This window comes from Bos indicus, chromosome 6 (genome assembly GCF_029378745.1).
Source record: "Bos indicus isolate NIAB-ARS_2022 breed Sahiwal x Tharparkar chromosome 6, NIAB-ARS_B.indTharparkar_mat_pri_1.0, whole genome shotgun sequence".
In the NCBI taxonomy this organism is placed as follows: domain Eukaryota; kingdom Metazoa; phylum Chordata; class Mammalia; order Artiodactyla; family Bovidae; genus Bos; species Bos indicus.
Genome location: NC_091765.1, coordinates 96,087,155 through 96,100,457, shown reverse-complemented (window position 1 = coordinate 96,100,457; position 13,303 = coordinate 96,087,155). Strand labels below are relative to the sequence as shown.

The window sequence follows — 13,303 nt, the reverse complement described above, 5'->3', positions numbered from 1 at the left end:
GGTGGATACATAAACAGATAAGCATAAATAAAACTAATAAAACTTTATTTTATAGCACTGAAATTTGAATATAATTCTCACATCAGGAAATATTCTTCTTTTGATTTTTTTTAACCATTTCTAAATGTAAAAACCACTCAGCTTAAAGGCCCAGCAAAAACAGACAGGCCATATTTGGTTCACAGACCATAATTTCCAGTCCTTGTTGGACAGCATAGATGTTTCATGCTCAAAGGCAAAACAGAGTGGGTTCTCAATCAGGAACTTCATGTGTCACTATAGAATTTAAGTTGAATATGGATGGCACGATATTCATTTCAGAAACATCATTTCATATAAGACTTTATGCAAGATGCATGATAAAAGTCAAACACTGAAATATTATTTGATGCACTCCTTAAGGCAGTGTTTCTTGACATGGAGCAAACATTAAGAGGTGGTGCTTAGTAAATGTATATTCATGGACCATAAACGTATATTCATGTTCCTTTAATTTGTTTCATTAGAAATCTGTATGTTTCATTAGGTATGAGGTTAGTTTCCATGCGTACTAAATTTCAAGAACAACCTCCTAGGTAAAGAGATATATTGGTAGGTATTATAAGTGATGAAATCAATGTTTCATGTTCATGATTGAAACCAAAGAAGTTCATGTGAATATCTAATTATCTACAAAAATGTTCTCAAAACTGACTGTAGCATAAGCCCATTTGGTAAATCTCTCTCTAACGAATTGTTATGAGAGCAAAGGGAAAATAGAAAACTCAGTCTTACATGCATGCTAAGCATACACACGTGGTATACACACAGAAGCATAAACATTGGCACGCAATCTTCTATGCCACAGTAGGAAGCAATTCAATGTATCTATAAAATTTTTATAAATTTCTCCTTATTTTATCCTTATTATTCAGGCTATAATTCCATATAGGACTTCATTTATGATTATCAGGAATTTGCATATTGGGAGGGCATTAGGAGAGAAAAGACTAATAATTCCAAATCTGACTTGAATTCATGTTTTTCCCAGAAAACTTTTCTTTTGGGCAAAATCTTTATTCCTTAAAACTCTGAAGCTTGTGCTAACTAGTGTGACCAAGACTTAATGTAAATAATTTTTCATTTAATCCTTAGACAGTACAGGGATTCTCCAATATTCTCATTTGTGTTAACTAAAAATTCTAACATTTTAAGATATGTTCACACAACTTCAACTCCAAAATATAAGAAAAATAAATAATATTTTCTTAAAACATAACACAGACTACATTAACAAAGGCAGATAAAGATGACAATTTTTTAAATAATGCATCTGGGTATACTTGCTACATACTAAGAGCTTATATTTAAAGTCAAAACTGTAAAAGAATTATAATCTGAATTTTGAAAATTCCATAGTAGCCTTTTAAATATAAGATATACATTAATATAATGTGTAGACTTACACACATTTGAGAAATCTGCACTCAACATTAAAAAGCAAGGACTTTTATTTATTGCATAAACAATACCGAAGCAATAGCAAAAATTTTTTAATGAAAAAATATATAAAATCTCACTACTTTAACAAATGAATACTATTATCCATTTCTCAAGTCGAAATGCACTCATTCTTCTCACATAGTGGGGATAAAAGTTTGTTTCCTTGAAAAACCAAGAATTTTCTACATTGCCTCATTGTAATTAAGAGTCGTTTATAGTAATGGGACAGGTCTTCCACAAGCCTCTTACGCTTATCCCTCAGAGGGCAGACAGAATGGAAATGACAAACACAGAAAACTAAGCAAACTGAACACTTGGATCACAGCCTTGTCTAACTCAATGAAACTATGAGCCATGCTGTGTAGGGCCACCCAAGACAGACAAGTCTTGGTGGAGAGTTCTGACAAAACATGGTGCACTAGAGAAGGGAACAGCAAACCACTTCAGTATTCTTGCCTTGAAAACTCCATGTACAGTATGAAAAGGCAAAAAGACAAGACACTGAAAGATGACAGAAGCAGAAAATATTAAGAAGAGGTGGTAAGAATACACAGAAGAACTATACAAAAAAGATCTTCACGACCCAGATAATCACGATGGTGTGCTCACTCACCTAGAGCCAGACATCTTGAAATGTAAAGTCAAGTGGGCCTTAGAAAGCATCACTACGAACAAAGCTAGTGGAGGTGATGGAATTCCAGTTGAGCTCTTTCAAATCCTGAAAGATGATGCTGTTAAAGTGCTGCACTCAATATGCCAGCAAATTTGGAAAACTCACCAGTGGCCACAGGACTGGAAAAGGTCCGTTTTCACTCCATTCGCTAAGAAAGGCAATGCCAAACAATGCTCAAACTAACACACAATTGCACTCATCTCACATGCTAGCAAAGTAATGCTCAAAATCCTCCAAGCCAGGCTTCAACAATACATGACCTGTGAACTTCCAGATGTACAAGCTGGCTTTAGAAAAGGCAGAGGAACCAGAGATTAAATTGCCAACATCCGCTGGATCATGGAAAAAGCAAGAGAGTTCCAGAAAAACATCTACTCCTGCTTTATTGACTATGACAACGCCTTTGACTGCGTGGATCACAATAAACTGTGGAAAATTCTTCAAGAGATGGGAATACCAGACAATCTGACCTGCCTCTTGAGAAACCTGTATGCAGGTCAGGAAGCAACAGTTAGAACTGGACATGGAACTACAGACTAGTTCCAAATTGGGACAGAAGTACGTCAAGGTTGTATACTGTCACCTGGCTTATTTAACTTAAACGCAGAGTACATCATGCAAAATGCCAGTATGGATCAAGATTGCCAGGAGAAATCTCAATAACTTCAGATACGCAGATGATACCACCCATATGGCAGAAAGCCAAGAGGAACTAAATAGCCTCTTGATGAAAGTAAAAGAGAATAGTGAAAAAGCTGGTTTAAAACTCAGCATTCACAAAACAAATATCATGGCATCCTGTTTCATCACATCATGGCAAAGAAATGGGGAAACAATAGAAACAGTGACAGACTTTATTTTCTTGGGCTCCAAAGTCACTGCAAATGGTGACTGCAGCCATGAAATTAAAAGACACTTGCTCCTCGGAAGGAAAGGTATGATGAAATTAGACAATATACTAAAAAGCAGAGATATTACTTTGCTGACAAATGTATGTATAGTCAAAGCTATGGTTTTTCCAGTAGTCATGTATAGATGTGAGAACTGGATCATAAAGTTGAGCACCAAAGAATTGATGCTGTTGAACTTTGGGGCTAGAGAAGACTCATGAGAGTCCCTTGGACTGCAAGGAGAGCAAACCAGTCAATCCTACAGGAAATTGGTCCTGAATATTCATTGGAAAGATTGATGCTGAAGCTGAATCTCCAATACTTTGGCCACCTGATACAAAGAACTGAATCACTGGAAAAGACCCTGATGATGGGAAAGATTGAAGGTAGGAGAAAGGGAAAATAGAAGATGAGATGGTTGGATGGCATCACCGACTCAACAGACATGAGTTTGAGCAGGCTCCAGGAGTTGCTGATGAACAGAGAAGCCTGGTGTGCTGCATTCCATGGCGTCACAAAGAGCTTGACATGACTGACCAACTGACCTGAATTGGTAGCAATGGTATTAAGTAGGTGAATTCTGAAATTATTCAGCAGTTTTTGAATGCTGGATAATGAGGTTAATTGCTAAAAATATATTCAAGCAAGAGCCAACTGAAGGGAAACCAGCCATGTTTTCCTAATCTTTAAATGGAGATTAGGGTTAGGTAGGAGATAACTCGGAGAAGGCAATGGCACCCCACTCCAGTACTCTTGCCTGGAAAATCCCATGGATGGAGGAACCTGGTGGGCTGCAGTCCATGGGGTCGCTAGGAGTTGGACACGACTGAGTGACTTCACTTTACTTTTCACTTTCATGCATTGGGGAAGGAAATGGCAACCCACTCCAGTGTTCTTGCCTGGAGAATCCCAGGGATGGAGGAGCCTGGTGGGCTGCCATCTATGGGGTCGCACAGAGTCGGACACGACTGAAGCGAATTAGCAGCAGCAGGAGATAACTTTCCCTATTAGGTGAATATACCAGTGCTTTTGTCACAACACTTACTAAGCAGTTAGTATGGCACCGACTATAAGTTGTTCCATACCTCTTTTCCTCTTCTCCTAGGCATACAGGTAGATTATATTCTTATCTTTCCTTACAGTGGGGTTTGGCCACATGACAGAGTTTTGGTAATAGAACATTAGCACAATCTATGTGCTCCACTTCTATATCAGCAAATCAGGCTTCCCAGAAGCCAACTTCCATGATCTTTCTCATTTTTTCACTGGAAGGAGACAACTGTACAACCTTGGAAACCATGTCTTTCATATGACAGAGACTTCCATTAAGCTGGGTTTCTGAATGACTGAGTGGAATGAAACATTTCTTACTTTCCACTAAACTGGAATAGCTCAGCAGTGTTTTGTGAGCAAGAAATAAACTAGTTGTTCAAATAGTGATAAATGTTGTGGACCATTTTCTACAGCAGCTACTATTACCCTATTATTATGTAATTGGGGATATAGGCAAAGAGGAAGTTGCATTTTCTCCCTTTCTTCTTTCCAAGACAAAACTGCTAGCACTCTTGTCCGTATCGCCTCTGATTTCACTGTCATTACCATTTCTAGTTTCTACTTGAACCTGTGGTCGAGTCTAAAGCCAACGACTATATGATCTCCTAGCTATTCAAAAACTGGGTGAGGCTTATCCAATTTCTATCATCACATCTAAAATGGTAAAATAATCAGTTTGTCCTTTAGTCTTAGTTCTTCTTAACTGACAACTCCAATAATATAAAACCATGTATATCAACAATCTCTAAAACAGAATGTATCAGAACTGACTGAAACCTCCAAAAGTTCTTGGTACATCTGCAAATATAGTTCTATCTAGGACAGGCTGCTATTACATGAGATTGTTTTAGCAACTAATATTTATCCATTTATTAAAATTAAAGGCTTGAAGAAAGGCACGCTGCTCCTGCAGTTTCAGGAATGTCTGATCTTTTGCCGACAATAACAGATCCCATGGTCTGTAGCCCACCAGGCTCCTCTGTCCTTGGAATTCTCCTGGCAAGGATACTGGAGTGGATTGCCATTTCCTTCTCCAGGGGATCTTCCCAACTCAGGAGTTGAACCCAGGTCTCCTGCATTGCCGGTGGATTCTTAGCCATCTGAGCCACCAAGGAAGCCTGCCAACAATAACACTGACATGTAATCATGCCTATTATCTGCTATATCTATCAGGAACCTAATCATAAAATATAACTGTACGGCATTATGCACTATTCTTAGAAATGAACAAAATATGAGATTCCTTAACTGCAACTTGCATCATCTCTATATGCAACTGACCTCAACTAGATCTTCAGTTTAACTTTGCATTCCTTAAATTCAGCTGACAACCTATCTTATTTCTTATGATAGCCCTTCCAGAACTTTTCTACTCTTCTGAAGTATCCTCCTCCAACCCTGTATTTCTCATTTTCAGCAGTTAAGTTCCTGAGAAGATGCAGGCCATTATAATGAGTTCACTCAAATTCTTCACCTTTCACCTATCTACATACGTCTTCAGCTATTCGTTCCTCCTTACTTCCCGAAGCAGATGAGTAACTTTACAGCATCTCTTTGAAGCCTTATCACACACAACCACCTAGATGCGAGATACACACCCCCATCTTACGTCCTTACTATTTATTTTCACCTCCTCCAGATTTTCTCTATCAAGCTTTCTCATTTTCCCAGGCTATACAATTTTCTCTTCCTCTCTATTAGTTTTCGAGTCTAAAGCAAAATTCTCTACACCTAATGAGGACAAAAAAAAGTTAAAGAGAAATCTCCCTCAGGGACTTTCAATATTATCCCCACCTTTTTCTTTTTGCTAACAAATTTTTAAAAGGAGAACCTACATTTTCCCCTTCTTTTCCTTTCTAGGCACTGGCTTTTTAATTTGTTTTAGTCTAGATTTATGAAGAAGTGTGCAGGATATTGTCAGCTGAAGACGGACTAAGATAGACATCAAAATAGAAGCGTAGAGGTAAGACAAAATGACAACATGTTTGGAGGGAAATACATGTATCTTCTTGGGCAGTTGCAGGGAAAGAAAGGAAAAAGGGCTGGAAAAGTAGAATATGATAGATGGCTGTTGTTGTTGTATAGTTGCTAAGTTGTGTTTGACTCTTTGTGACCCCATGGACTGTAGCCTGCCAGGCATCTCTGTCCATGGAATTTCCCAGGCAAGAATACTGGAGTCGGTTTCCATTTCCTTATCCAGGTAGAGAATTCAGAATATCAGTATTTATGTAGTATATCCAGTGGTTTCATTACAGTTTTTTTTTTTAAGCAAAGAAATATTTCACAACCTCTAAAGCCACCAAAATATGAGAATACACTTTAAATTCAAGAAAATGGGTAAGCCAGGGACCTCAGCTACCCTTCTTAGTCCCATATTCTCATCTTTTTCTGCTTCCTATCACTTATTTCTCTATATTCCTCTGCCTTTAGACCAGTTCTAGTTATCTACATACTTATCTCATGATAACAGTTCACAGCTTTCTTTACCACTATCATAACTGACATTTTCATACGTTATATTTCACTTAATATATGAAATACAGTGAAAAGAAATCTGAATGTGTAAATAAGCCACTAATATAGGACACTCTGGTTAAAAATGAGGAAAACTAACTGTTTAACATCACTTACAATATTTCTTATGGACTTTTAAGACATTCTTTCACAAGGTTGTTCAAACTATAATGGGGAACTTATTGAACCAATAATTTAGCCTTCCAAACAAATTTGCTCTTTTAGAAATATATATGTCGCTATTCCTTCTAAGGAAATGGAAACCCACTCCAGTGTTCTTGCCTGGAGAATCCCAGGGACGGGGGAGCCTGGTGGGCTGCTGTCTATGGGGTCACACAGAGTCGGACACGACTGAAGTGACTTAGCATAGCATAGCATAGCATAGCATTCCTTCTAAGTTTCCTCATGAAAGTGTGAAAGTATTAGTCACCCAGTTCTGTCCTTCTTTCTGAGACCCCATGGACTGTAGACCACCAGGCTTCTCTGTTCAGGGAAATCTCCAGCAAAGAATACTGGAGTGGGTAGCCATGCCCTTCTCCAGGGGATCTTCCCAACCCAGGGACTGAACCCAGGTCTCCCGCATTACAGGCAGATTCTTTACCATCTGAGCCACCAGGGAAACTCATTTTTTTCATGGAGTTATCATATATGATAGCTTTAAGGTGCCTGCTGTGGCAAAGTCCATAGGCTGACCTGATATGTGCATAACTATCTATATGCATTAATTCACTGATTTTTGACTTACTGATTTTCCTCTATGTTCTGGACACTGAATCATATTCTTTACATTGATTAAGTTAATTTTTAAAAGAATAAAGAAGAATAAAGGTGGCCCAGAGAAGTCAAAGGTTTTAGCTAAAGTGGAACAGACAGGATCTGCCCAGTCAGATGAGTACCTGGCCCACACTTCTTTCATCACACAATCGCACCAAAGGTTGCCACCTTTCCCAAGACCCAGTAAAAATGGTTGGTGCAGACAACAGAGGCAAGGAGCATTTTCACAGAAATATCACAATTTAAGGGAAAGTAACCTGAGAAAAGAGATGTTCAATTTTCTCACAGTAATAAGCAGATGTGTGCATCCATTTACCTGGTTTTCAGATTAGATATTGCTCTGTAAAAACTGAGCAGAAATTTGAGTATTTTTCTGTATGGAAGTGAAGGATCAAGATTATTCATGTACTGTTGATTGAAGTGAAAGTCACTCAGTTGTGTCCGACTCTTTGTGACCCCATGGACTATACAGTCTATGGAATTCTCCAGGCCAGAATACTGGAGTGAGTAGCCTTTCCCGTCTCCAGGAAATCTTCCCAACCCAAGGATCAAACCCAGGTCTCCCATATAGCAGGCGGATTCTTTACTCGCTGAGCCAGTCTTTCAGAAATTGACATCTCCTCGAGGTCATAGAGTAGTAGTTACAGACAGCAGATCAGTAGATCCAGGTCCAAACAAAGACCAGTTTTTGGTCAGAAAGATTTCAGTTTAATGAATAAGAAAACTACAGATGTTAATTGAAGTTAACCTGAAAAAGGACCTATTAACTTCTTTATTAGCAGACAAATGCTATGTTTGTGTCAAGGGGAGGGAGTAGATTCCCCTCTAGTCCCACTAAGACAGGACAGGTCATGGAGGTTGAAATAGACTTAAGCAGGAAAAAGACAGCTGAGTATATGTCGAGCTGAAGGTTGATCTAACTGTGAAAGATGGCATTAGCACAGTTTATTTCCATAACATCTTTCCAGAAAGTTAAGCAGTTTTTCTTCCATTATGTCAATTTTTCCAAGGCTAGTCTCGAAATGCTCTATGAATCAGAAGACAGACTCAACTGGAATAATTTCCAGTTTATCTGATGAGGCTTATTTGTTATATGATATAGGATTTTAAACCCCACTAGAAATTAACTAGGGTGAAATACTTAATATAGGAAAACTTAATTGAGACATCATATGTTTATTTTTTAAAAATCAAAATGCAAAATATTGGCAGATCCATTTATTTCTTACTTAGCAGATGCTGTAAGGCAAAATGGCCGGGAAAAAATATTCAGTAAAATTCCAGAATTTACCCAAATAGCAATGACTTTAAAAGGGACCCATAACTTTAAAAGGGACCCTAGTCAAAAAAAAAAAAAAGACAAAAAAACAAAACAAAACAAAAAAAATAAATAAAAGGGACCCTAGTCATATGGTCTTATCTGAGTACAGTTTTCTAGAATGACCTAATATCAATCACAGACATGCAGATTAGCCTTCATTGATGCCAATATTTTAGACATTTGGTAAGATATTTATCTTCATTCCACTAAAAAAACAGCTTAGTGCAGTATATTAAAGCAGAGAAGTAATTTATTTCTGCAGAATTTCCAAGACAAATTTTCTGTGCCATACGTTTTCTTAATTGTTAAATGTTTCTTTAACAGAAGGGGAAAATGAAGTAAATTAAATATGGATTCATGAAACATATGTAAAAAGGGTTTCTGAAAAATGAATATTTATAAACATTGAATTACATTCTCTATACTGCATTAAGCTAAAGAAAATACAAAGATGTAAAGAGAACTTCCTAAATTTGTGATTAACTTGAGTAATGGAAAAGGGCTAAGAAGATTCTTGAAAGGCTATTATAAAAATAAATCTATTTATGCATCTCCTCAAGCATCACTGTAGAGTTTTTCCACTCTGCCTCATTCTCCCACCTGTTTGGAAAGATATGCCCTGGCAGTGTGTCTAGAACCTAATATCATTCCTAACCACATACAAATTGAATTCCAGCCTCATAGCATCAAATCTCTGGGGAATCAAATCTGGCCGTATACAAAGAACACAAACTGTTCCTTAACAAGATGGCAGGTATTTGGCACTTGGTATGGATTTTGTTTAAACAAGCTGATTAGCAGTATCACGTTGGCAAGTTCATTGTTTATAATCATTCTATTTCATTTGCCTATAAAAAGTAGAAGCACACATTCTGTTTTATAAGCCTGGTATGAATCAGTAGGAATTTTTTCCCCTTCTGGAGTAAATACTGCATAGCTAAAACAAGGGGGAAAACAGATAATTTAAGTACAAGGGATTTTAAAGCCCACCAACATTGCCATAAGGAAAAGGTTTCTGCTAACAATTACCCCGTTAACCACATTTAAACTCTGGTGGGAAAAAAAAAAAAAAAAAGACACACACCAGTAAATCTCTCTGCATTTTCTGCCTAAAACCAGTGTAGATAAATGGACTCTCATCTAGGATTATTACTTTTTTAATGTAAATATATTTCTTCTTTTTTGAAATTGAGATATAGTTGTTTACAATGTAAAGTTTCTGCAGTACAATGAAGTGAATCAGCTATATGTATACATATACATATATGTATATAGGCTATGGTTTTTCCAGTAGTCATGTATGGATGTGAAAGTTGGACTGTGAAGAAAGCTGAGCGCCGAAGAATTGATGCTTTTGAACTGTGGTGTTGGAGAAGACTCTTGAGAGTCCCTTGGACTGCAAGGAGATCCAACCAGTCCATTCTAAAGGAGATCAGTCCTGGGTGTTCTTTGGAAGGACTGATGCTAAAGCTGAAACTCCAATACTTTGGCCACCTCATGCGAAGAGTTGAGTCATTGGAAAAGACTCTGATGCTGGGAGGGATTGGGGGCAGGAGGAGAAGGGGACGACAGAGGATGAGATGGCTAGATGGCATCACCCACTCGATGGATGTGACTTTGGGTGAAGTCCAGGAATTGGTGATGGACAGGGAGACCTGGCATGCTGCAAGTCATGGGGTCACAAAGAGTCAGACAGGACTGAGAGACTGAACTGAACTGAACTGAACTGAACTGATATATATCCAAGTCCTTCCTCTTGAACTTCTCTCCAACCCCCTCATCCCATGCATCTAGATTAGGTTTAATACTTTTAAATATCGTTTTCAATCCTTATAGCCAAAGGAGTCTTAGCACTTTTTCAAGAGAATCAAAAATTTTAGGTAATTTTTTAAAAACAAGTAACGTCATTAAACTTTTTTGGTGATTGGGATTTGATAATTGAATATCAAGATTTAGGAATTTTTAATACAAATATAATTTCTATTTTAACAGGGGCCAAGCTATGAGAAGGATGGCATCACTGACTCGATGGACATGAGTTTGAGCAAGCTCCAGGAGTTGGTGATGGACAGGGAAGCCTGGAGTGCTGCAGTCCATGGGGTAGCCAAGAGCTGGACATGACTGAGCGACTGAACTCAACTGAAGGTGTGAGAAATCTGTTTTCTTTATCCCCTTACTCATTTAATATCTTTCTTTCTAACCCAACCCAAAGATTCTTAAATCATATCCTCAACTATTTGATGCTTTTGATTTTTCCATTTAAAAATTTTTATTGAAATGCAGTTGATTTATGGTATTGTGTTTGTTTCAGATGTACATAAAGTGATCCACATATATAAATATATATATATATATATATATACATATACACTTCTCTTATATTCTCTTCCATTATAGATTATTACTTTTATTTTTCCATTTTTTTCTCTTTATTGTAATCTCTACTATTGTTTTTAGGATCACTGTCCATTATCCCTTTCATTCCAAGTATGGGAAGCAAAATCATATAGTACCTAAAGATAAGAACTTTGGTAACAGGCAGTCCTGGGTTCAAGGTCACACACTCCAGCTTAGCCTCTTAGACTTCAAGATTCCTCATCTGGTACCCATCTTGCTTGCTTCTGAGGGTCCAGTGAGATAATTCATGTAAATGCTTAGAACAGTGGATGACTCAGAATAAATGTCTTTTCCATTAGTAAATAGTTAATATTAGTTTTTATCTTGATTTTTATTAAGCATTTTCCTTTCCTTTCCCTCCTCTGGTTTTATACAAACTCAGTCTGTAAATATATTAAAGCTATTCTTTCATTTAAAATATTTAAAACTTTTATTTTTAAAAACTTTATTAAAAATTTCTTCCTCTCTCTGGCTACTGTCATACCTATTTTTCTCTCATCTATAACTTCTTGAAAGAATGTGCTAGATATTCTATCACCACATTCTCATTTTATTTATTCCCGATTATGTTTAGTTCTCAAACCCTAGCACATTTTTGAAGGAAACCTTAGCCTACTTACATTCTTCTATCCAGAGCCCTTGCTAGAACTGCAGGCTCATCTTCTGGTAGTACTTCATTAGCTGGAAATATGACTGACATCTCAGGCTCAGTAAGTCTAAATTAAAACATAATCTTAATTTTCAAGTATACTTTGCCTCTTCTATAGCCCATTCCAATTAGCAGCACCATTACCACCCATTTTATAATATTAAAATAATATAACATCAAGTACAAACTACAACAGCATTTATTTCTGCTTTATTGACTATGCCAAAGCCTTTGACTGTGTGGATCACAATAAACTGGAAAATACTGAAAGAGACAGGAATACCAGACCACCTGACCTGCCTCTTGAGAAACCTGTATGCAGGTCAGGAAGCAACAGTTAGAATTGGACATGGAACAACAGACTGGTTCCAAATAGGAAAAGGAGTACGTCAAGATTGTATATTGTCACCCTGCTTAGTTAACTTATATGCACATTTCCCATCATGAGAAATGCTGGGCTGGATGAAGCATAAGCTGGAATCAAGATTGCTGGGAGAAATATCAAAAACCTCAGATATGCAGATGATACCACCCTTATGGCAGAAAGTGAAGAACTAAAGAGTCCCTTGATGAAAGTGAAAGAGGAGACTGAAGAACTTGGCTTAAAGCTCAACATTCAGAAAACGAAGATCATGGCATCAGGTCCCATCATTTCATGGGAAATAGATGGGGAAACAGTGGAAACAGTGTCAGACTTTATTTTTTGGGGCTCCAAAATCACTGCAGATGGTGACTGCAGCCATGAAATTAAAAGACACTTACTCCTTGGAAGAAAAGTTATGACTAACCTAGACAGTATATTAAAAAGCAGAGACATTTGTCAACAAAGGTCCATCTAGTCAAGGCTAAGGTTTTTCCAGTGGTCATGTATGGATGTGAGAGTTGGACTGTGAAGAAAGCTGAGCGCTGAAGAATTGATGCTTTTGAACTGTGGTGTTGGAGAAGACTCTTGAGAGTCCCTTGGACTGCAAGAAGATCCAACCAGTCCATCCTAAAGGAGATTAGTCCTGGGTGTTCATTGGAAGGACTGATGTTGAAGCTGAAACTCCAATATTTTGGCCACCTGATGCGAAGAGCTGACTCATTTGAAGATTGAAGGCAGGAGGAGAAGGGGATGACAGAGAATAAGATGGTTAGATGGCATCACCGACTCAATGGACATGAGTTTGGGTAAACTCTGGGAGTTGGTGATGGACAGGGAGGCCTGGCGTGCTGCAGTTCATGGGATGGCAGAGTCGGACACGACTGAGTGACTGAACTAAACTGAACAACAGCAATAACTAAAACTATTTAAATTTTTATTGCATACCAAGTATTGTTCTAAGAATTTACAAACATTAACTTACTAGTGGTCAAAAAAAAAATCCTAGGAAGTAATAACTATACATATCTGATGAAAAGAAGGCTTAAGTAACTTGCCCAAGGTCACACAGCTAGTAAGTAGTAAAACCAGTGTTCTGCCTTGTGAATCTGTACATTTGACCAAACTTTACTTTTTTGACCTCAACTTGGAAGCTATGCAAGAAGATGAAAGTCACATTTAACTTCTC

General features: G+C 37.6%; 1 protein-coding gene across 3 annotated transcripts in view; it reads right to left on the bottom strand.

Annotated features, from left to right (window-relative positions):
- Nucleotides 1-13,303, bottom strand: part of CFAP299 (cilia and flagella associated protein 299) — a 731,706-nt gene that overhangs the window by 319,238 nt on the left and 399,165 nt on the right. The gene's annotated exons all lie outside the window — the stretch shown is intronic.